Raw genomic sequence first — 22,980 nt, forward strand, 5'->3', positions numbered from 1 at the left:
GTGACCTGTGTAGAATGGGATAGGATTGGCGAATTAGCTCGTGCTTTGTGAAATGAGGAAAGTTGCACGCTCCCACCCTCTCCCGAAGTTGTCCTATTTGAACTGTTATTGAGGTGACCTTCTTTCATTCTTTCTTTCACTCTTTCTCTTTTTCTCCCTTCCTTCCTTCCATCCTTTCTTCCTTCCTTCCTCCCTTCTTTCCTTCCTTCCTTCTTTTCTCTTTTCTTTTCCTTTCTTTTCTTCCTTTCCCCTTTCCGAAGCCTCAATATCACCCAACATGCTGGGCACAGTATTCTAATTGAGGCCTACCCAAGGTCTTGCACTAGAGATTCCATCTTTGCGTTCATCCACATCTGTTCACTTTTCATCAAGGGACGGTGATCTAGGGGGAATCCCTGGGGGAGGAACCCCGAGGTAGACTATAGGTCAAAAGAGGTCGTGACCAAACTGTACAAACTGTACAAGGCTCTGGTCAGAGCACTCCTTGAGTACTGAGATAGTTCTGGCCACTGAGGCACAAGGAAGACATTCAAGTGAAGAGCCACAAGTCTGATCCCCAAGTTAAAGGACTGAGGTGCAAGGAAAGACCTTTTAGCCTTGAAGGGAGGTGTCCGAGAGATGATCTTATTGAGGTAAATAATAACAACAACAACTTGTATTTATATAGCACCTTTAATGTAGTAAAACATGACAAGATGCTCCACAGCAGTGTTTTAAGACAAAAAAATGATTTTAACACCGACCCACATAAGTAGAAATTAGGGCAGATGAACAAAAGCTTGTACAAAGAAGTAGGTTTTAAGGAGCGTCTCGAAGGAGGAAAGAGGGGCGGAGAGGTTTAGGGAGGGAGTTCCAGAGCTTGGGGCCCAGGCAGCAGAAGGCACGGCTACCAATGGTTGAGCGATTACAATCAGGGATGCTCAAGAGGGCAGAATTTGAGGAGCGCAGACATCTCGGGGGGATGTGGGGCTGGAAGAGATTTCAGAGATAGGGAGGGGCGAGGGCCATGGAGGGATTTGTAAACAAGGATGAGAATTCTGAAATTGAGGTATTGCTTAACCGGGAGCCAATATAGGTCAGCGAGCACAGGGTTGATGGGCGAGGGGGACTTGGTGCGAGTTAGGACACGGGCTGCCGAGTTTTTGATCACCTCTAGTTTACGTAGGGTAGAATGCGGGAGACCAGCCAGGGGTGCGTTGGAGTAATCAAGTCTAGAGGTAACAAAGGCATGGATGAGGGTTTAGTAAATTAATAGTAAATGGATGGAAAATTAAATGAAGTGGTGAGAGTTGGACAAGGTTAACAGAATATAAAGCAGGAAGTCCTTCTTCGCACAAAGAGTGGTCAACACTTGCAGCGGACCCCGAGGAGAATGAGTGGAGGGAAGACCCTGGAATTAGGAACCAATAGGAAGACGTGTTGGGAGGTCTTTTGGGTCATTCTGTGGGGGGATGAGGTAAGAAGGGCCGAACAGCCTTCCACCTTTGTCCAGCTTTGTCATTATTTTGCGATCCCGTGAGGGGAGAACCGCCTCCCTCGGCAAGGGCACTGAGGCCAACTGTGAGATCAGCGAACTGAGCGCAAGAAATAAATCCAACTTAAGACCTTCCTGACCCCCATGAACGGCATCAACTGAGATCTTAGTCACGGAGGCACTGGAGTTACAATCTTAGTTGAATTTGGCTGGAGTCATTCCTGAACCTGACGGCATGAGGGAGCTGGATGGACACACACAGGCGGACGATGCAAACTCCACTGAACAACTTCAATTCACAGCAGCCAATAAATATTATTGCTCGGGTGAAGAATCCCCAGTGGAACGATCTGATTAAGGAGTAAAACAAAATAAATGAGTGCCGGGAAGGAGTTGGCTTCACTTTGTAAACTTAAACACATGTGCCAGAAAAGCCCATTGAATTGCTCCCTTCTGTAAGCTAAAAGAGTGAGGCAGATATATTGCTCTATATAGTAAAGTGGTTATAGGCAGAATTGGAAATTGGGAAGTACGATCCCAAATCGGTTTATTGAATGTAGTTGAAGAGAGCCACTTCCGATGAAGTGGGCGATGGGAGGGAAGTCACCGGGAGTCGGCACCAGTTCTCGGGAATACAACTTCTCCGAGCTCTATGTCAAGTTTTGACATTTCTTTTAAAAAATCACTCCGTTTTGACTCCCAGGTGTCAGTGGGGTTGTTACACTTGATCAGGGAGGCTTTGAGGGTGACCTTGTAACGTTTCCTCTGCCCACCTTTGGCTCGTTTGCCGTGAAGATGTTCCGAGTAGAGCGTTTGCTTTGGGAGTCTCGTGTCTGGCATGTGAACAATGTGGCCTGCCCAACGGAGCTGGTCGAGTGTGGTCAGTGCTTCAATGCTGGGGATGTTGGCCTGGTCTATGACGCTAATGTTGGTGTGTCTGTCCTCCCAGGGGATTTGCAGAATCTTGCGGAGTCAGCTCTGGTGGTATTTCTCCAGCGATTTGAGGTGTCTACTGCACTTTGCGGTATCCGTCACGAATAAGGCCAAGGCTAGCATATTTGGAACTGCAAGCTTTTGGAGCAATGCTATCCCATCATGCATTTGCCATGAGGAGCAGGGGAGTTATTCCCGGTGTCCTGGGGCCAATATTTAACACTCAACTAATATCACTAAAAACAGATTATCTGGTCATGATCATAATGCTGTCTGTGGGAGCTTGCTGTGTGAAGATTGGCTGCCACATTTCCTACATTACAACAGTGACTACACTCCAAAGGTATTTCATTGGTTTTGGGGCGTTGCGCGGTCATGAAAGGTGCTAGATAAATGCAGGCCTTTCTTCTTTCTTGGGGCAATCCAATGATGTGAAGGAAAGAATGTACTCTCCACATGGTTAACACTGGTGACAGATGTCATGTATTCAACTGTCATTGTAGCCCATGTATAAGCTGATCTAAGTTGTACACCATGAGAACATTGACCACAAGGGGGTGAACTTGTGGGAGACACTCATAACCTGGACTTTCAGGTATAAAAGGGGAAGCTCCATCCACCTTCATCACTTGAGGCCTTGGTAATAAAGGTAACGGGTCACAGAGTGACCTTCTCTCAAATATGGGCCTCGTGTGCATTTCTACTGCATAGTCAGGATATATCATTGGCGATGAGAAACTGGGATTTAAACCATGTGGCATGGCCACCAGCAGCACAGACGAGAGGTACTGTGTTGGTGATGATTGGGACGACTTTATTGAGAGACTACAGCAAAGTTTTGTCACTAAGGAATGGTTGGGACAGGATTCGGCCGACAAACACAGGGCTCATCTCCTGACGGTTTGTGGATCCAGGACGTACTCCCTGATGAAGGACCTTCTAGCGCCAGAGAAGCCGGCGGACAAGACATTTGAAGAGCTCAGTAAGTTGATCGGGGAACACCTTAAACCGGCGAGCAGCCTGCACATGGCGAGACACCAGTTTTACACGCACCGGTGGCGAGAAGGGCAAAGCATTCCAGACTTCGTGGCAGACCTCCGGCGACTGGCGAGCCTATGTAAGTTCCCAGATGCATGCAGAGCAGAGATGCTGTGAGACTTTTTTATTGAGGGCATCGGGCACGCTGGGGTTTTCAGGAAACTGATTGAGACCAAAGACTTGACCTTGGAAGCAGCGGCTCTGATAGCCCAGCTATTTATCTCAGGGGAGGAAGAGACCAGAATGATGTATGACAAAAATCTTGGCTCAAATGCAGCAAATGACCAGGGAGTCAACATTGTTAACGCGCACACAGTTCTCTAGGCAGATAAGGGCAATCGGACATGCCCCAGCATGTAGTCGAACCCAAAGTCAGAATTCAACAGAGACAATGGCTAGCTGAACGGCGATTCATACCGTCGCAATTGACAGTGCGGCCAGTAATGGGGCCATCGACACCACTTAATGGTGCGCTTAAGGACAGTTACAGAGACAGTCAGAGACGATCGACTGGTAATGGACTTTTTGTTTCCAACAACGGCTCATGCTGGAGGTGTGGAGGCAAACACCCAGCCAGAGCTTGCAGGTATCAGCAATATACCTGCAAGAACTGTAACGTCAGCGGTCCCTTGGCGTGTATGTGCAGGAAGCCTGCAGCCAGGTTGATGTACGAGGAGAACGGGCCCGATGTAAGCCCTATAAGGGCAAATGAACACTGGGGGAAATCGCTGGAAGCTGAAGTTCAGTGAGTTCATGTGGAGCGCATATACTGTTCATATACCAGAACGCCACCGATAATGATGTAAGTGCTCTTCAATGGCATCCCAGTATTAATGGAGCTGGACACGGGGGCCAGCCAGTCCCTGATGAGTATCAAACAGTTCAAAAGGTTGTCAGTGCCCAAGGCCAGGAGGCCAAAATTATTGCTGATTGACGCACAGCTACAGACATATACAAAGGAGAACATTCCGGTGCTAGGCAGCGCCATGGTAATCGTGACCCACAAATATTCGGAGAACAGGTTGCCACTCTGGGGGACGGTCCCGCGCTACTGGGGAGGAATTGGCTTGCTGTCATGAACTGGAAATGGGGTGATGTCAATGCAATTTCTTCTGTGGAGTGAGTATCATGCTCACAGGTCCTGGACAAATTTGACTCATTATTTCAACCCGGAATCGGCACTTTCCTGGGGGCCAAGGTAGTGATTCCCATAAACCTGGACGCCAGGCCAGTACACCAGAGGGCCAGAGCGGTGCCGTACGTGATGCGGGAAAAGATAGAATGCGAATTGGACCGCCTGCTGAGGGAAGGCATCATCTCGCCAGTCGAATTCAGTGACTGGGCGAACCCGATCATGCCGGTGCTCAAGGCGGATGGGTAGGTCAGGATATGTGGTGATTACAAGGCCACCATCAATTGGGTGTCACTCCAAGACCAATACCCGCTACCGAGAGTGGAGAACCTCTTTCCGACGCTATCCAGTGGCAAACCTTTTTCAAAATTGGACCTGACCTCAGCTTACATGACCCAGGAGCTGGCGAGTGAGTCGAAGAAGCTGATCACCATTATGACACACAAGGGGTTATTGGAACATAACAGATGTCCGTTTGGGATTCGTTCGGCCGCCGCGATCTTCCATCAAAATATGGAAAGCCTCCTCAAGTCGATTCCAAGGACGGTGGTTTTTCAAGACGACATCCTCATCACAGGTTGCGATAGTGAAGAACACCTCCACAACCTGGAGGAGGTGCTACGCAGACTGGATCGGGTAGGGCTGCGACTGAAAAAGGCGAAGTGCGTCTTCTTAGTCCAGAGGTTGAATTCTTGGGGAGGAGGGTAGCAGCAGATGGGATCAGACCTACTGCGTCCAAAACCGAAGCGATCCAGAGAGCACCCAGACCCCGTAACACGACGGAGCTGCGTTCATTCCTGGGGCTCCTGAACTATTTTGGTAACTTTCTCCCCAAATTGAGCACGCTGTTAGAGCCGCTACACGTGCTCCTACGCAAAGATCGTGATTGGGTCTGGGGAGACAGCCAGGAAAGGGCTTTTGATAGAGCACGCAATTTGTTATGTTCCAACAAACTGTTAACGTTATGTGACCCATGTAAGAAACTTGTTTTAACGTGCGATGCGTCGTCCTATGGTGTCGGGTGTGTGTTGCAGCATGTCAATGCCAAGGGTCAGTTATAGCCCGTAGCTTATGCCTCCAAAAGTCTATCCCAGGCAGAAAGGGGCTACGGGATGGTAGAAAAGGAAGCATGTGTATATGCAGTAAAAAAAATGCACCAGTAACTGTTTGGCAGGAAATTTGAGCTGGAGACAGATCACAAACCCATAACGTCCCTTTTGGCCGACAACAAGGCCATAAATGCAAATGTATCGGCCCGCATACAGAGGTGGGCACTCACATTAGCCGCCTATGACTACACAATTCGGCACAGACCGGGCACTGAAAACTGCACCGATGCACTCAGCAGGCTCCCACTAGCCACCACTGAGGGGCCAACTGAGCATGATGCTGAGATGGTCATGGCTGTTGAAGCTTTCGAAAGCGAAGGCTCACCTGTGATAGCCCGTCAGATTAAAGTTTGGACCAATAAAGACCCGCTACTGTCTTTCGTTAAGAAATGTGTCCTGAATGGGGACTGGGCAGCCACGTATGGAGCATGCCCTGAGGAATTTAAACCGTTTCATAGGCGCAAGGATGAACTCTCGATTCAGGCTGATTGCGTATTGTGGGGAAACTGAGTAGTCATGCCCCAGATGGGCAGAGAGGTGTTTGTCAGAGAACTTCACAATGAGCACCCGGGCATTGTCATGATGAAGGCAATTGCCAGGTCACACATTTGGTGGGCAGGGATAGATGCAGACCTGGAACTTTGTGTTCGCAGGTGCAACACATGTGCTCAGCTGGGCAATGCACCCAGGGAAGCCCCCCTTAGCCCCTGGTCCTGGCCCGCCAAGCCATTGTCACACATCCATGTGGACTACGCAGGTCCTTTCATGGGAAAAATGTTTATGGTTGTAGTAGACGCCTACTCCAAATGGATTGAGTGTGCCATTTTAAATTGAAGCACATCCTCTGCCACAGTAGAAAGTCTACGGGCAATGTTCGCCGCCCATGGTCTACCAGATGTCTTGGTCAGCGACAATGGCCCGTGCTTCACAAACACTGAATTCCAGAACTTCATGGCAGGCAATGGAATCAACCATATCAGAACGGCAGTGTTCAAGCCGGCCTCAAACGGCCAGTGGAACGAGCAGTGCAGATAATCAAACAGGGGATGCTCAGGATCCAAGGGGGTTCACTACAAAGCCGCTTATCACGCCTCCCGTTGCCCTATAGATCCCGACCACACTCGCTCACAGGGGTTCCATCCGCAGAGCTGCTAATGAAAAGGACGCTCAAAACCAGGTTATCCCTCATACACCCTACTATGAAAGAAATTGTTGAGAGCAGGTGCCAGTCACAATGTGACTACCATGACGGGAATGCGAGGGCGCGATGTATTGATGTCAATGACCATGTCTTCGTCCTTAATTGCGCTGCAGGGCCCAAATGGTTTGCAGGCACTGTGATTGCCAAAGAGGGGAATAGGGTTTTGGTAGTTAAATTTACCGTTCGACAAATCTGCCGCAAACACGCGGATCAAACTAAAAGAAGATTCAGCAATCCCATTGAAGAAGCAGAGGAAGAATACGATGTGGAGTTTACTCCACCACAGGTGACCGAACACCGGAACCAAGTGGAGGAGAGCCCAGTCACTGTGGGCAGTCCGGACAGGCCTGAGGCACCGCAAACAGCAGACACTCAGGCCAGCGCCCAACAACCGGAGCCCCAACTCAGGCGCTCTACAAGCGAACGTAAACCACCATAAGACTTTGGGGGGGAGGTGATGTCATGTATTCAACTATCATTGTAACCCATGTATAAGCTGACCTGAGTTGTACACCTTGAGAACATTGACCACAAGGGGGTGAACTTGTGGGAGGCACTCCTAACCTGGACTTTCATGTATAAAAGGGGAAGCTCCACCCACCTTCATCACTTGAGGTCTTGGTAATAAAGGTAATTGGTCACAGAGTGACCTTCTCTCAAGTATGGGCCTCGTGTGCATTTGTACTGTATAGTAAGGACATATCAACAGAAGTAAGAACGAAAGAGACTGAGGCTTTTCATGGAGTACTCATTTAATATGATGTTAACAGAGCAATACAGTCTGAATGAGGCCTAGCTAAGTTTTCCGAAGCAGATCTGTTTTATAAATTGAAACTTTTAGGGTAAAAACTTTCATTTAAATAGCCAGGGGAGAATGCCCCTACCCCGAGAGGGCCGATGTTTCATGTCTCATCCGAAAGACAGCACCTCCGACAGTGCAGCACTCCCCCAGCACTGGCACCAAAGTGTCAGCCTAGATTTTAATGCACAAGTCTCTGGAGTGGGATTTGAACCCACAACCTTCCGACTTAGACGCAAGAGAGCTATCCACTAAGCCACGGCTGACAGCGTAGGACCATGCTGATTTATGATCCGCGGGACATTAGCCAACTGCGACAATGAGTCAGCGGCCTAATCCACCAAGGTGGGGTGTGGGGGGGGAGGTATAGGGTGTGCGAGGGCGGGGGGGAGGGGGGCACCAGGACAGGCGAATCTGACCCAGCTCTCACCTGACGTCGATACAGAACGGAAACTTGACTCATTTATTTCACCCTCCCTAACCCAGCGTCACTGAAGTCAGTCATAGCAACCCTGCATCGAAGCACTGACCACACTCGATCAGCTCCGTTGGGCAGGCCACACTGTTCGTAGAAAGAGCGCTGTATTTTCTTTTTCATTATCTTTGAACGCTTTTCTTTATTATTGATAAAAGAAATATTGGAGATGGGGGAGGGACGGCTGTTGGAAGGGGCGGGGCGGTTGGAGGAGGGAGGTCATGTGACGAAACCGCCGGGAAATCGACCAACCAGAGTTGCCGACCCGAAATGGGAGCCATTTAAATTTGCCGCGGTGGTCAGTCGGGCAGTATTTTCAGGCGCTGCCTCAGGCCGTTGTTTGATCTCGGAACGTATGTAAATGAGGAGCCTGAGGCCAGTTTCAGGACCCCTACGCCAAACCGGCTGGGGCTGGGGCTTGCGAAGCGGTGGTTGCCACAAAAAGGGGAGAGGATTTTTTGGGGGGGATTTTAAAGTTTGATATGGAACTCGGAGGAGCAGTGCTCCCGAGAACTGGTGCCGACTCCCGGTGACCCCCCCCATTCAATAAACCGATTTGGGATCGTACTTCCCAATTTCCAATTCTGCCTATAACCACTTTAATATATAGTGCAATATATCTGCTACACTTTTTAAGTTTACAGAAGGGAAGAGTTCAATGGGCTTTTCTGGCACATGTGTTTAAGTTTACAAAGTGAAGCCAACTCCTTCCCGGCACTCATTTATTTTGTTTTACTCCTTAATCAGATCGTTCCACTGGGGATTCTTCACCCGAGCAATAATATTTATTGGCTGCTGTGAATTGAAGTTGTTCAGTGGAGTTTGCATCGTCCGCCTATGTGTGTCCATCCAGCTCCCTCATGCCGTCAGGTTCAGGAATGACTCCAGCCAAATTCAACTAAGATTGTAACTCCAGTACCTCCGTGACTGAGATCTCAGTTGATGCTGTTTGTGGGGTCAGGAAGGTCTTAAGTTGGATTTGTTTCCTGCGCTCAGTTCGCTGATCTCACAGTTGGCCTCAGTGCCTTTGGCGAGGGAGGCGGTTCTCCCCTCACGGGATCGCAAGATAATGACAAAGATGGACAAAGATGGAAGGCTGTTCGGCCCTTCTTACCTCATCCCCCCAGAATGACCCTAAAGACCTCCCAACGCGTCTTCCTATTGGTTCCTAATTCCAGGGTCTTCCCTCCGCTCCTTCGCCTGGGGGTCCGCTGCAAGTGTTGACCACTCTTTGTGCGAAGAAGGACTTCCTGCTTTATATTCTGTTAACCTTGTCCAACTCTCACCACTTCATTTAATTTTCCATCCATTTACTATTAATTTACTAAACCCTCATCCATGCCTTTGTTACCTCTAGACTTGATTACTCCAACGCACTCCTGGCTGGTCTCCCGCATTCTACCCTACGTAAACTAGAGGTGATCAAAAACTCGGCAGCCCGTGTCCTAACTCGCACCAAGTCCCGCTCACCCATCACCCCTGTGCTCGCTGACCTACATTGGTTCCCGGTTAAGCAACGCCTCGATTTCAAAATTCACATCCTTGTTTACAAATTCCTCCATGACCCTCGCCCCTCGCGATCTCTGTAATCTCCTCCAGCCCCACACCCCCCGAGATGTCTGCGCTCCTCTAATTCTGCCTTCCTGAGCATCCCTGATTATAATTGCTCCACCATTGGTGGCCGTGCCTTCTGGGCTCTAAGCTCTGGAACTCCCTCCCTAAACCTCTCCGCCTCTCTTTCCTCCTTCAAGACGCTCCTTAAAACCTACCTCTTTGAACAAGCTTTTGTTCATCTGCCGTAATTTCTACTTATGTGGGTCGATGTTAAAATCATTTTTTTGTCTTATAACACTGCTGTGAAGCACCTTGTCATGTTTTACTACATTAAAGGTGCTATATAAATACAAGCTGTTGTTGTTATTATTTACCTCAATAAGATCATCTCTCAGACACCTCCCTTCAAGGCTAAAAGGTCTTTCCTTGTACCTCAGTCCTTTAACTTGGGGATCAGACTTGTGGCTCTTCACTTGAATGTCTTCCTTGTGCCTCAGTGGCCAGAACTATCTCAGTACTCAAGGAGTGCTCTGACCAGAGCCTTGTACAGTTTGTACAGTGTGGTCACGACCTTTTTTGAACTATAGTCTACCTCGGGTTCCTCCCCCAGGGTTTCCCCCTAGATCACCGTCCCTTGATGAAAAGTGAACAGATGTGGATGAACACAAAGATGGAATCTCTAGTGCAAGACCTTGGGTAGGCCTCAATTAGAATACTGTGCCCAGCATGTTGGGTGATATTGAGGCTTCGGAAAGGGGAAAGGAATAAAAGAAAGGAAAGAAAAGAGAAAAGAAAGGAAGGAAGGAAGAAAGGAAGGAAGGAAGGAAGGAATGAAAGAAAGGAAGGAAGGAAGGAAGGAACGAAAGGAAGGAAGGAAGGAAGGAAGGAAGGAAGGAAGGAACGAAAGGAAGGAAGGAAGGAAGGAAGGAAGGAACGAAAGGAAGGAAGGAAGGAAGGAAGGAAGGAAGGAAGGAAAGGAAGGAAGGAAGGAAGGAAGGAAGGAAGGAAGGAAGGAAGGAACGAAAGGAAGGAAGGAAGGAAGGAAGGAACGAAAGGAAGGAAGGAAGGAGGGAAGGAAGGAAGGAACGAAAGGAAGGAAGGAAGGAAGGAAGGAAGGAACGAAAGGAAGGAAGGAAGGAAGGAAGGAAGGAACGAAAGGAAGGAAGGAAGGAAGGAAGGAAGGAAGGAAGGAACGAAAGGAAGGAAGGAAGGAAGGAAGGAATGAAAGGAAGGAAGGAAGGAAGGAAGGAAGGAAGGAACGAAAGGAAGGAAGGAAGGAAGGAAGGAAGGAACGAAAGGAAGGAAGGAAGGAAGGAAGGAAGGAAGGAACGAAAGGAAGGAAGGAAGGAAGGAAGGAAGGAAGGAAGGAAGGAAGGAAGGAAGGAAGGAAGGAAGGAAGAGAGGGCTGCATTTTAATAGCGCCTTTCACAGCTAAGGACATCCCAAAGCGCTTTACAGTCAATGAAGTACTTTTGGCGTGTAGTCAGTGTTGTATTGTGGGAAACGTGGCAGCCAATATGCGCACAGCAAGCTCCCACAAACAGCAATGTGATAACGACCAGATAATCTGTTTTTAGTGATGTTGATTGAGGAATAAATATTGACCAGGACACTGAGGAAAACTCCCCTGCTCTTCTTCAAAATAGTGCCTTGGGATCTTTTAAGTCCGCCTGAGAGAGCAGGCGGGGCCTCGATTTCATCCAAAAGACGGCACCTGTGACAATGCAGCACTCCCTCAGTCCTGCACTGGAGTGTCAGCCCTGGAATTTAGAAGGATAAGGGGTGATTTGATGGAAGATATTAAGGAGTAGATAGAGAGAAACTATTTCTACTGGTTGTGGAGTTGAGGACAAGGGAACATAAGCTAAAAGTTAGAGCCAGGGAATGAGGTTCGGGAACAACTCTACACAGAAAGGCCGATAGAAGTTTGGAACTCTCTTCTACAAAAAGCAGTTAATACTGGGTCAATTGATACATTTTTGTTAACGAAAAGAATTGAGGCATATGGTGCGAAGGAGGGTATATGGAGTTAGATCGCAGATCGGCGATGATCACATTGATGGTGGAACAGGCTCGAGGGGCTGAATGGCCTCCTCCTGTTCCTATGTCCCTGCACGTGTAGACATGAGGTGATTTGAGCGAGGTTTATAAGATGAGATTGTGTTTGGGTAGACAGTCAGGGTCAATGGTAACCTAACATGCTGGTCGGAAAGCTGACGGGATTGGGGGCAGTGCTGGATATTGACCCCACGCGATTACAGAAGGTGCTGATTCAGGCTTGTGTGAGGTTCTGGGAAACTCAGATCACACTACAGCATGATCAAGTACAAATTCCCCAGATTTCTATGGCTCCCAGCCTTGGCTCAGTGGGTAGCACTCTCGCCCCTGAGTCAGAAGGGTGTGGGTGCTGAGCCCCAAACCAGAGACTGGAGCGAAAAATTGAGGTTGATGCTCCAGTGCAGCGCTGAGGGATCGCGGAGTCATTGAGGCCACCCTTCGCTTGCGAAAGACTTGTGTTTATATAGCGCCTGTCACCACCTCAGCATGCCCCACAGCGCTTTACAGCCAATGAAGTATTTTTGGAGCGTAGTCACTGTTGTAATGGGGAAATACGGCAGGCAACTTACGCACAGCAAGCTCCCACTCACAGCAATGTGGTGAGATGTTAAACTAATTACCGAGGCCGTGAAAGACTCTTTATGAGGTGAAATTCCTTTTTATCCGTACCCGCACCAAGTGAATCATGGGGAGGTGGCGATGGGAGTCAAACGATTTTATTAATAGTTGAAAACAGCTGCCAAAAGCAAAATATCGAGCTGAATTAAAGACTTGCCTTTATAGCGAATCTTTCATGGCCACCAGATATCCCAAAGCGTTTTACAGCCAATGAAGTACTTTTGGAGTGCAGTCACTGTTGTAATGTGGGAAATGCGGCAGCCAATTTGTGCACAGCAAGCTCCCACAAAAAGCAATGCGATAATGAGCAGAATGTCTGCTTTTTGATACGCTGATTGAGGGATAAATATTGGCCCCAGGGCACTGGGGATAACTCCCCATGCTCTTCTTCGAAATAGTGCCATGGGACCTTTTATGTCCACCTGAGAGGGCAGATAGGGCCTCAGTTTAACGTCTCATCCGAAAGACAGCACCTCTGACAGTGTGGCACTCCCTCAGCACTGCACTGCGAGTGTCAGCCTAGATTTATGTGCTCATCGAGTCTCATCGCTGAGAGCATACACAAACCAAGCACGGGCAGCGGAAAGAGGCGTGCAGCAAACCAGAACCACCCTCCCCTTCCCTCAACAATTGCCTGTCCCACCTGTGACAGGGACTGTGGTTCTCGTATTGGACTAATTTTTAGAGTGGAAGCAAGTCTTCCTCGATTCCGAGGGGCTGCCTATGATGACAATGATGTGCTCAAGTTCCTGGAATCCACGACCTTCTGACTCAGAGGCGAGTGTGCTGCCCACTGAGCCACGGCTGACCCTTAAAGGCCTTATCCCAATTCCGTTAATTATTCATTACACGCACATGCATTGGATGTATATAAAAAGTCAAGTGCGTTTAGTCTGACCCAGGGCCATGAGATGGCGTTAGCCACCGTCACTGTGAGGGAGCCTCCTCCTCGGTATCGGGCTCCACATTCTGGTGAGCGGGATCTGCATTACGTGCACTGCTCTGAGGAAACTCCTTTTCTGGGAATGTGACATCCCCTTGCTTCTGGGAAAGATAAGGTGCGACTCTGCACAGCAACCCTTGACTTCGTCTGCCCTCGTGTTTTTCCATTTCCAACGGAGTAAACAGATTTGCTGCTTCGGTTTGCAATGCCCCGGACTTTGGTTAATCCAAGACAAGGCCTGGAATGGTGACAAATGGCGCAGAGAAACAACATAGAAACATAGAAACATAGAAAATAGGTTCAGGAGTAGGCCATTCGGCCCTTCGAGCCTGCACCACCATTCAATAAAATCTGATCATTCACCTTTCCTGCTTTCTCTCTATACCCCTTGATCCCTTGATCTCAGGATCTAACTCCCTCTTGAATATAGCCAATGAACTGGCATCAACAACTCTCTGTGGTAGGGAATTCCACAAGTTAACAACTCTCTGAGTGAAGAGGTTTCTCCTCATCTCAGTCCTAAATAGTTTACCCCTTATCCTTAGACTATGTCCCCTGGTTCTGGACTTCCCCAATATTAGGAACATTCTTCCTGCATCTAACCTGTCCAGTCCCGTCAGAATTTTATATGTTTCTATGAGATCCCCTCTCATCCTTCTAAACTCCAGTGAATACAGGCCCAGTCGATCCAGTCTTTCTTCATATATCAGTCCTGCCATCCCGGGAATCAGTCTGGTGAACCTTCGCTGCACTCCCTCAATAGCAAGAATGTCCTTCCTCAGATTAGGAGACCAAAACTGAACACAATATTCCAGGTGAGGCCTCACTAAGGCCCTGTACAACTGCAGTATGACCTCTCTGCTCCTATACTCAAATCTCCAATCTATGAAAGCCAACAGAGGAATAGGGGACACCATGGCCGCGGTGGTGGGGCGCGGGGGGTGGGGGTGGGGGGGGGGGAGGAGGAATTATACCAAAACAGGGAGGAACTCTTCACTAAATGGTCCTCAGAACATCACAGCGTAGCTCCCCGAATGCTTTATTTCAGTCGGGCTTTGTAAATGGAAGTTTGTCCTACCAGAGGCCAGCTGTGGACCCTCTGAAGGTCAGGGAGCGTGGCTCAGCCCAGCCCAGTACAGAGCAGAACGGGCAGGTCCCAGCTTTGATTGTGGACCTGTCTCGAGTCGCCTCAGCTCAGCTGGGGGCAGGAGCTAGGGCCTTGGTAATCGGGCTCAGTGACTCCTTGGCCAGGGAGGTGTGTCAGAGGGTGGGGGTGGGAGGAGGGGAAGCAACATAATTCGAGGCTCTCACTCCCTGAGTGCCTTTCAGCAATGGAAGGTGCACAGGTGTGAATGCCAGGATAAGGCTGTGTTACCCCCATGGCCAGATAGCTCGCACATAAAGAACGGCCGCTTGGGCGAGGTACCAGGGGCCAGCTTGGGTTTGTTGAGCTGTGAACCAGTCTCAGTTCGCGCCTTAAGAGGAGGCGACTGCAATATGAAAGAAAGAAACACTTGCATTTATAGAGCACCTTTCATGATGTCCCAAAGCGCTTTACTGCTGTAATGTATTCCCCTGTGAGTATGCTCACAGGTTTGTAGAGCTGTTTCGTTGTGAGTGGCTTAGCCAGTCACATGATGTTCACAAGACTCAATAAAACCCCAGCCAGTTGGGCCTAGGTCATCCACGATGAGGTATGCAGTTGTGAGCCTAGTGGATGAACATAAGAACATAAGAAATAGGAGCAGGAGTTGGCCATTCGGCCCCTCGAGCCTGCTCCGCTATTCAATAAGATCGTGGCTGATCTGATCCTGACCTCAACTCCACTTCCCTGCCTACTCCCCATAACCCTTAACTCCCTTATCATTCAAAAATCTGTCTACCTCCACCCTAAATATATTCAAAAACCCAGCCTCCACAGCTCTCTGGGTAGAGAATTCCAAAGATTCACGACCCTCTGAGAGAAGAAATTCCTCCTCATTTCTGTTTTAACTGGGTGACCTCTTATTCTGAAACTATACCCCCTAGTTCTAGACTCCCCCACGAGGGGAAACCTCCTCTCTGCATCTACCTTGTCAAGCCCCCTCAGAATCTTATATGTTTCAATAAGATCCCCTCTCATTCTTCTAAACTCCAAGGAGTGTAGGCCCAACCTGCTCAATCTTTCTTCATATGACAACCCCTTCATCTCAGGAATCAACCTGGTGAACCTTCTCTGAACTGCCTCCAATGCATGTATATCCTTCCTTAAATAAGGAGACCAAAACTGTATGCAGTACTCTAGGTGTGGTCTTACCAACAGTTGTAGCAGGACTTCTCTGCTTTTATACTCTATCCCCTTTGCAATAAAGGCCAACATTCCATTTGCCTTCCTGATTACTTGCTGTACCTGTATGCTAACTTTTTGTGTTTCATGCACAAGGACCCCCAGGTCCCACTGTACTGCAGCATTTTGTAATCACTCCCCATTTAAATATTAATTTGAAAGCAAAATACTGCGGATGCTGGAATCTGGAATAAAAACAGAAAATGCTGGAAATCTCAGCAGGTCAGGCAACATCTGTGGAGAGAAACAGAGTTAATGTTTCGGGTCAATGACCCTTCGTCATAATAATTTGCTTTTTTATTTTTCCTCCCAAAGAGGATAATCTCACATTTTCCCATATTATAGTCCAGCTGCCAATTTTTTTGCCCACTCACTTAACCTGTCTATATCCCTTTGTAGATTATTTACGTCATCCTCACAATTTGCTTTCCCATCTTTGTATCTTCAGCAAACTGGGCTACGTTACACTCGGTCCCTTCATCCAAGTAATATAAAGTGTAAATCGTTGAGGCTCCAGCATCGATCCCTGTGGCACCCCACTAGTTACTGTTTGCCAACCTGAAAATGACCCATTTATCCCGACTCTCTGCTTTCTGTTAGTTAACCAATCCTCTATCCACGCTAATATATTACCCACAACCCCGTGCGCTGTTATCTTGGGCAGTAACCTTTTGTGTGGCACCTTATTGAATGCTTTCTGGAAATCCAAATATATTGAGGGACCTGGACATAGTGGATAGTAAAGGTCTATTTCCATTGGTGGAGGGGTCTATTATGAGGGGGCATAGTTTTATGGTGGTTGGTGGAAGGTTTAGAGGGGATTTGAAGGGGGCTTCTTTAAGCAGAGGGTTGGGACTGGAAGAGTGGTGGATGTAGAAACCCTCACCACTTTTAAGAGATGGTTGGATGGGCACTTGAAGTGCCGTAACCTGCAGGGTTACGGACCTAGAGCTGGTAATTGGGATTAGACTGGATGACCTTTTGTTGGATGGAGCACATATAATGGTAAGTACTGCAGGGAATAGAATACGGACAGGGTGATCTCCTGGACTAATTTCGATTGCCTGGATGGGTCGGAGAGGAATTTTCCCAGATTTTTTTTCTCCCTAAATTGGCCTGGATTTTTATCTGTTTTTTGCCTTTTCCAGGAGATCACATGGCTCCGGTTGGGGTGGAGTGTAGATGTTTTCAGTATAAGAGGTGTCGCAGTTGTGTGAGGCAGATTGGATGGGCTGGGTGCTCTTTGCCTTTCCGTCATTGTTCATAAGTTTACATGTAACCTTTAGGGCTGCTGACCAAGGGCCGTGCGCCTCTTTGTCGGCCGGCGTGGACACGATGGGCCAAAATGGCCTCCTTCTGCGCTGCAAATTTCTATGTTTCTATGACATCTACTGGTTCTCCTGAATGAACTGGTAATGTGTAGTGATAGGTCCTTACTATACAGTATAAATGCACACGAGACCCATGCTTGAGAGAAGGTCAGTCTGTGACCTGTCCTTTATTCCTTAGCACTCCAAGTGATGAAGGTGGGTGGAGCTTCCCCTTTTGTACCTGAAGGCCCAGGTTAGGAGTGTCTCCCACCTAGTGGTCATTGTTCTCACAGTGTACAACTTAGGTCAGATTATACATGGGTTACAATGCTGGTTGAATACATGACATGTAGTGTGATTGTTAAACCTTTGTTAACAAAGCAATTTGTTCTTAATAGCAATGTGTTGCTATGAATTCGTAAGCAAAGAATCAATGAAGCAAATATTCATTATTACAGCCAATGAAGTACTTTTGGAGTGTAGTCACTGTTGTAATGTAGGAAATGCAGCAGCCAATTTGCACACAGCAAGCTCCCACAAACAGCAATGTGATAATGACCAGATAATCTGTTTTTTAGTGCTGTTGATTGAGGGATAAATATTGGGCCAGGACACCGGGGATAACACCCCTGCTCTTCTGCGAAATAGTGCCATGGAGTCTTTAATGTCCACCTGAGAGAGCAGATGGGGCCTCGGTTTAACAGGTTCTCATGCAAAAGACGGCATCTCTGACAGTACAGCACTCCCTCAGCACTGCACTGAGAGTGTCGGCCTGGATTTTTGTACTCAAGTCCCTGGAGTGGGACCTGAACCCACAACCTTCTGACTCAGAGGCGAGTGTGCTGCCCACTGAATTATGCCATGGTTGGGGGGGGGGGGGGCACAGGAGTATGATGGTTATTGCGAATACAGCTGAGTATCTATTCTTTGACACCCATCACATTCCCGCACCTCTCACCCACAGAAGACATCCTGACTTCCTGCTGTGATGTTGACGTGACAGAGAGCAGGCCTTTTATCAGTCTTCGCCACAGGCGGGCCACACACAAACCTGACAAATATAACTGGTCGCTCAGCTAGCTGGTCTCAGTGGGCCATGGCAGTCGGGCAGTCTCCAATTGGCCCAGGTAACCTTGGGTAGCCAATGGAGAATTTAAATTCAGTTAATTAAATAAATCTGGAATAATAAGCTAGTATTGTTAATGGTGACCATTAAAAAGATCAGATTGTTGTTTCACTAATGTCCTTTAGGGAAGGAGGCCTGGCCTATACGTGACTCCAGACCCACAGCAAGGTGATTGGCTCTTAACTGCCCTCTAAAATGGTCAAGCGAGACACTTGGTTGTATCAAACAGGGCAGATGCTGAGAGGGAGAAATTTAGAACTCAGCAGAGGAGGACAAAGGGTTTGATTAGGGCAGGGAAAATGGAGTACGAGAAGAAGCTTGCAGGGAACATTAAGATGGATTGCAAAAGTTTCTATAGGTATGTAAAGAGAAAAAGGTTAGTAAAGACAAACGTAGGTCCCCTGCAGTCAGAATCAGGGGAAGTCATAACGGGGAACAAAGAAATGGCAGACCAATTGAACAAGTACTTTGGTTCAGTATTCACTAAGGAGGACACAAACAACCTTCCGGATATAAAAGTGGTCAGAGGGTCTATTAAGGAGGAGGAACTGAGGGAAATCTTTATTAGTCGGGAAATTGTGTTGGGGAAATTGATGGGATTGAAGGCCGATAAATCCCCAGGGCCTGATGGACTGCATCCCAGAGTACTTAAGGAGGTGGCCTTGGAAATAGCGGATGCATTGACAGTCATTTTCCAACATTCCATTGACTCTGGATCAGTTCCTATGGAGTGGAGGGTAGCCAATGTAACCCCACTTTTTAAAAAAGGAGGGAGAGAGAAAACAGGGAATTATAGACCGGTCAGCCTGACCTCAGTAGTGGGTAAAATGATGGAATCAATTATTAAGGATGTCATAGCAGCGCATTTGGAAAATGGTGACATGATAGGTCCAAGTCAGCATGGATTTGTGAAAGGGAGATCATGCTTGACAAATCTTCTGGAATTTTTTGAGGATGTTTCCAATAAAGTGGACAAAGGAGTACCAGTTGATGTGGTATATTTGGACTTTCAGAAGGCTTTCGACAAGGTCCCACACAGGAGATTAATGTGCAAAGTTAAAGCACATGGGATTGGGGGTAGTGTGCTGAAGTGGATTGAGAACTGGTTGTCAGACAGGCAGCAAAGAGTAGGAGTAAATGGGTACTTTTCGGAATGGCAGGCAGTGACTAGTGGGGTACCGCAGGGTTCTGTGCTGGGGCCCCAGCTGTTTACATTGTACATTAATGATTTAGTCGAGGGGATTAAATGTAGTATCTCCAAATTTGCGGATGACACTAAGTTGGGTGGCAGTGTGAGCTGCGAGGAGGATGCTATGAGGCTACAGAGTGACTTGGATAGATTAGGTGAGTGGGCAAATGCGTGGCAGATGAAGTATAATGTCGATAAATGTGAGGTTATCCACTTTGCTGGTAAAAACAGAGAGACAGACTATTATCTGAATGGTGACAGATTAGGAAAAGGGAAGGTGCAACGAGACCTAGGTGTCATGGTACATCAGTCATTGAAGGTTGGCATGCAGGTACAGCAGGCGGTTAAGAAAGCAAATGGCATGTTGGCCTTCATAGTGAGGGGATTTGAGTACAGGGGCAGGGAGGTGTTGCTACAGTTGTACAGGGCCTTGGTGAGGCCACACCTGGAGTATTGTGTACAGTTTTGGTCTCCTAACTTGAGGAAGGACATTCTTGCTATTGAGGGAGTGCAGCGAAGATTCACCAGACTGATTCCCGGGATGGTGGGACTGACCTATCAAGAAAGACTGGATCAACTGGGCTTGTATTCACTGGAGTTCAGAAGAGTGAGAGGGGACCTCATAGAAACGTTTAAAATTCTGACGGGTTTGGACAGGTTGGATGCAGGAAGAATGTTCCCAATGTTGGGGAAGTCCAGAACCAGGGGTCACAGTCTAAGAATAAGGGGTAAGCCATTTAGGACTGAGATAAGGAGAAACTTCTTCACCCAGAGAGTGGTGAACCTGTGGGATTCTCTACCACAGGAAGTAGTTGAGGCCAATTCACTAAATATATTCAAAAGGGAGTTAGATGAAGTCCTTACTACTCGGGGGATCAAGGGGTATGGCGTGAAAGCAGGAAGTGGGTACTGAAGTTTCATGTTCAGCCATGAACTCATTGAATGGCGGTGCAGGCTAGAAGGGCTGAATGGCCTGCTCCTGCACCTATTTTCTATGTTTCTATATGTTTCTATATTGTTTCCCCCTGGCTGGAGTGTCTAGAACTAGGAGGGCACAGTCTCAGGATAAGGGGTCGGCCATTGAGGACTGAGATGAGGAGGAATTTCTTCACTCAGAGGGTTGTGAATCTTTGTAAATCTCTACCCCAGAGGGCTGTGGAGGCTGAGTCTCTGAATATATTCAAGGCTGAGATGGATAGATGTTTGGAGTTTACGGGAATCAAGGGACATGGGGAATCAGGCGGGAAAGTGGAGTTGAGGTCGATGATCAGCCGTGATCTTATTGAATGGCGGAGCAGGCCCAATGAGCCCTATGCTCCTCTTTCTTATGTTCGTATATTCTTAACCCGCTAGAAAATACCATAGGGTCGAAATTCTGTTTCTAACGCCGCCCGTTACCGCTGGAGAGGGGCGGCTAACGGGCGACAAAGGCGTGCCGTGGGCAGCAAGTGGTGGCCATGCCTCCGGAGAAATTCAGTTGGGTCTTTGGCAGCGACGCCAAGAGGTAATGCCGGGCGCTCTAACGCCACCTGCATGGTGACATCAGCCAGCGTGCAGCGCCCCCTTGTGGCTGCTCTCGCGGCACTTGGTTTCAACGGCGGCCTAACGGGCAGGCGTTCGTACAGCCTGAAAAAAGTGGTGAATACAGAGAGGATCTGAGGTGGAATCGCCCAGACAGCAAGGGAAGTATTTTTCTTTATTTATTTCTGCATTTTTTTCATTGGTTGTAACAGTGGGAAGTGTGGGCGAGATTCAGTCAGACCCCTGAACTCCCGCCCGAGGGTAAGTGTGCAACGCCACCTTTAATGCTGCTCTCTCATCTTTGGGCGTAAAAACTCAATTTGGCAGTTTGAGCCTACGCCTAATGCCTGCCGATAAAATCAGCACTCAGGCGGTAACACCGCCTCAAAAATGGCGCTAACGAATTTTGCTCCCTATAAGAGTAAAAAAACAGATGGACCACCCGGCATTGACCTCGGCACTAGATTCAGACACAGCAAAGGAACGCCTAGCACAGCCAATCCTGCAACGTGTTCCTCATTCACTTGTGCCAACATTGGGAGAGCTGTCCCACAAACTGGTCAAGCAACAGACTACCATAGTCATACTCACAGAATCATACCTCTCAGCCAATGTCCTAAACACCTCCAGCACCATCCCTGGGTGTGTCCTATCCTACAGGACAGACCCTCCAGTGAGAGGGTGAGGCCCTGAGAATCCTCAACATTGACTCCGGATCCCACGACGTCTTGTGGCATCAGGTCAAACATGGGCAAGGAAACCTCCTGCTGTTTATCACCTACCGCCCTCCCTCGGCTGAGGAATCAGTACTCCCCCATGTTGAATGTAATTTGGAAGAAGCACCGAGGGTAGCATGGGCACAGAATGTACTCTGGGTGGGGGGCTTCAATGTCCATCCCCAAGAGTGGCTCGGTAGCACCACTACTGACCGAGCTGGCTGGGTCCTGAAGGACACAGCTGCCAGACTGGGCCTGTTGCAGATGCATCTGTCCATGACATCATTGGTAGCAGTGACCACCGCACAGTCCTTGTGGAGACAAAGTTCCGTCTTCACACTGAGGACACCCTCCGTCGTGTTGTGTGGAACTACCACCGTGCTAAATGGGACAGATCTAGCAGCTCAAAACTGGGCTTCCATGCTGTGGGCCATCAGCAGCAGCAGAATTGTATTCCACCACAATCTGTAACCTCATGGCCCGGCATATCCCTCACTCTACAATTACCATCAAGCCTGGGGACCAACCTTGGTTCAATGAGGAGTGCAGAAGAGCATGCCGGGAGCAGCACCAGGCGTACCTGAAAATGAGGTGCCAACCTGGGGAAGCTGCAACACATGCTAAGCAGCGGAAGCTATAGGCAGAGCTAAGCGATCCCACAATCAACGAATCAGATCAAAGCTCTGCAGCCCTGCCACATCTAGTCATGAATGGTGGTGGACAATTAAACAACTAACGGGAGGAGGAGGCTCCATGAATATCCCCATCCTCAATGATGGCTGAGCCCAGCACACAAGTGCAAAAGACAAGGCTGAAACGTTTACAACAATCTTCAGTCAGAAGTGCCGAGTGGATGATCCATATCGGCCTCCTCCTGAGGTCCCCACCATCACAGAAGTCAGTCTTCAGCCAATTCGATTCACTCCACGTGATATCAAGAAACGACTGAACGCACTGGATACAGCAAAGGCTATGGGTCTCGACAACATCCTGGCTGTTGTGCTGAAGACTTGTGCTCCAGAACTAGCCGCGCCTCTAGCCAGGCTGTTCCAATACAGTTATAACACTGGCATTTATCCGACAACGTGGAAAACTGCCCAGGTATGTCCTGCCCACAAAAAGCAGGACAAATCCAATCCGGTCAATTACCCCCCCATCAGTCTACTCTCAATCATCAGCAAAGTGATGGAAGGTGTCGTCAACAGGGCTATCAAGCGACACTTACTCACCAATAACCTGCTCACCGATGCTCAGTTTGGGTTCCACCAAGACCACTCGGCTCCAGACCTCATTACAGCCTTGGTCCAAACATGAACAAAAGAGCTAAGTTCCAGACGTGAGAGTGACTGCCCTCGACATCAAGGCAGCATTTGACCGAGTGTGGCATCAAGCAACCACAGTAAAACTGAAGTCAATGGGAATCAGGGGGAAAACACTCCACTGGCCAGAGTCATAGCT

This window comes from Pristiophorus japonicus, chromosome 19 (assembly GCF_044704955.1).
Source record: "Pristiophorus japonicus isolate sPriJap1 chromosome 19, sPriJap1.hap1, whole genome shotgun sequence".
Classification (NCBI taxonomy): Eukaryota; Metazoa; Chordata; class Chondrichthyes; family Pristiophoridae; genus Pristiophorus; species Pristiophorus japonicus.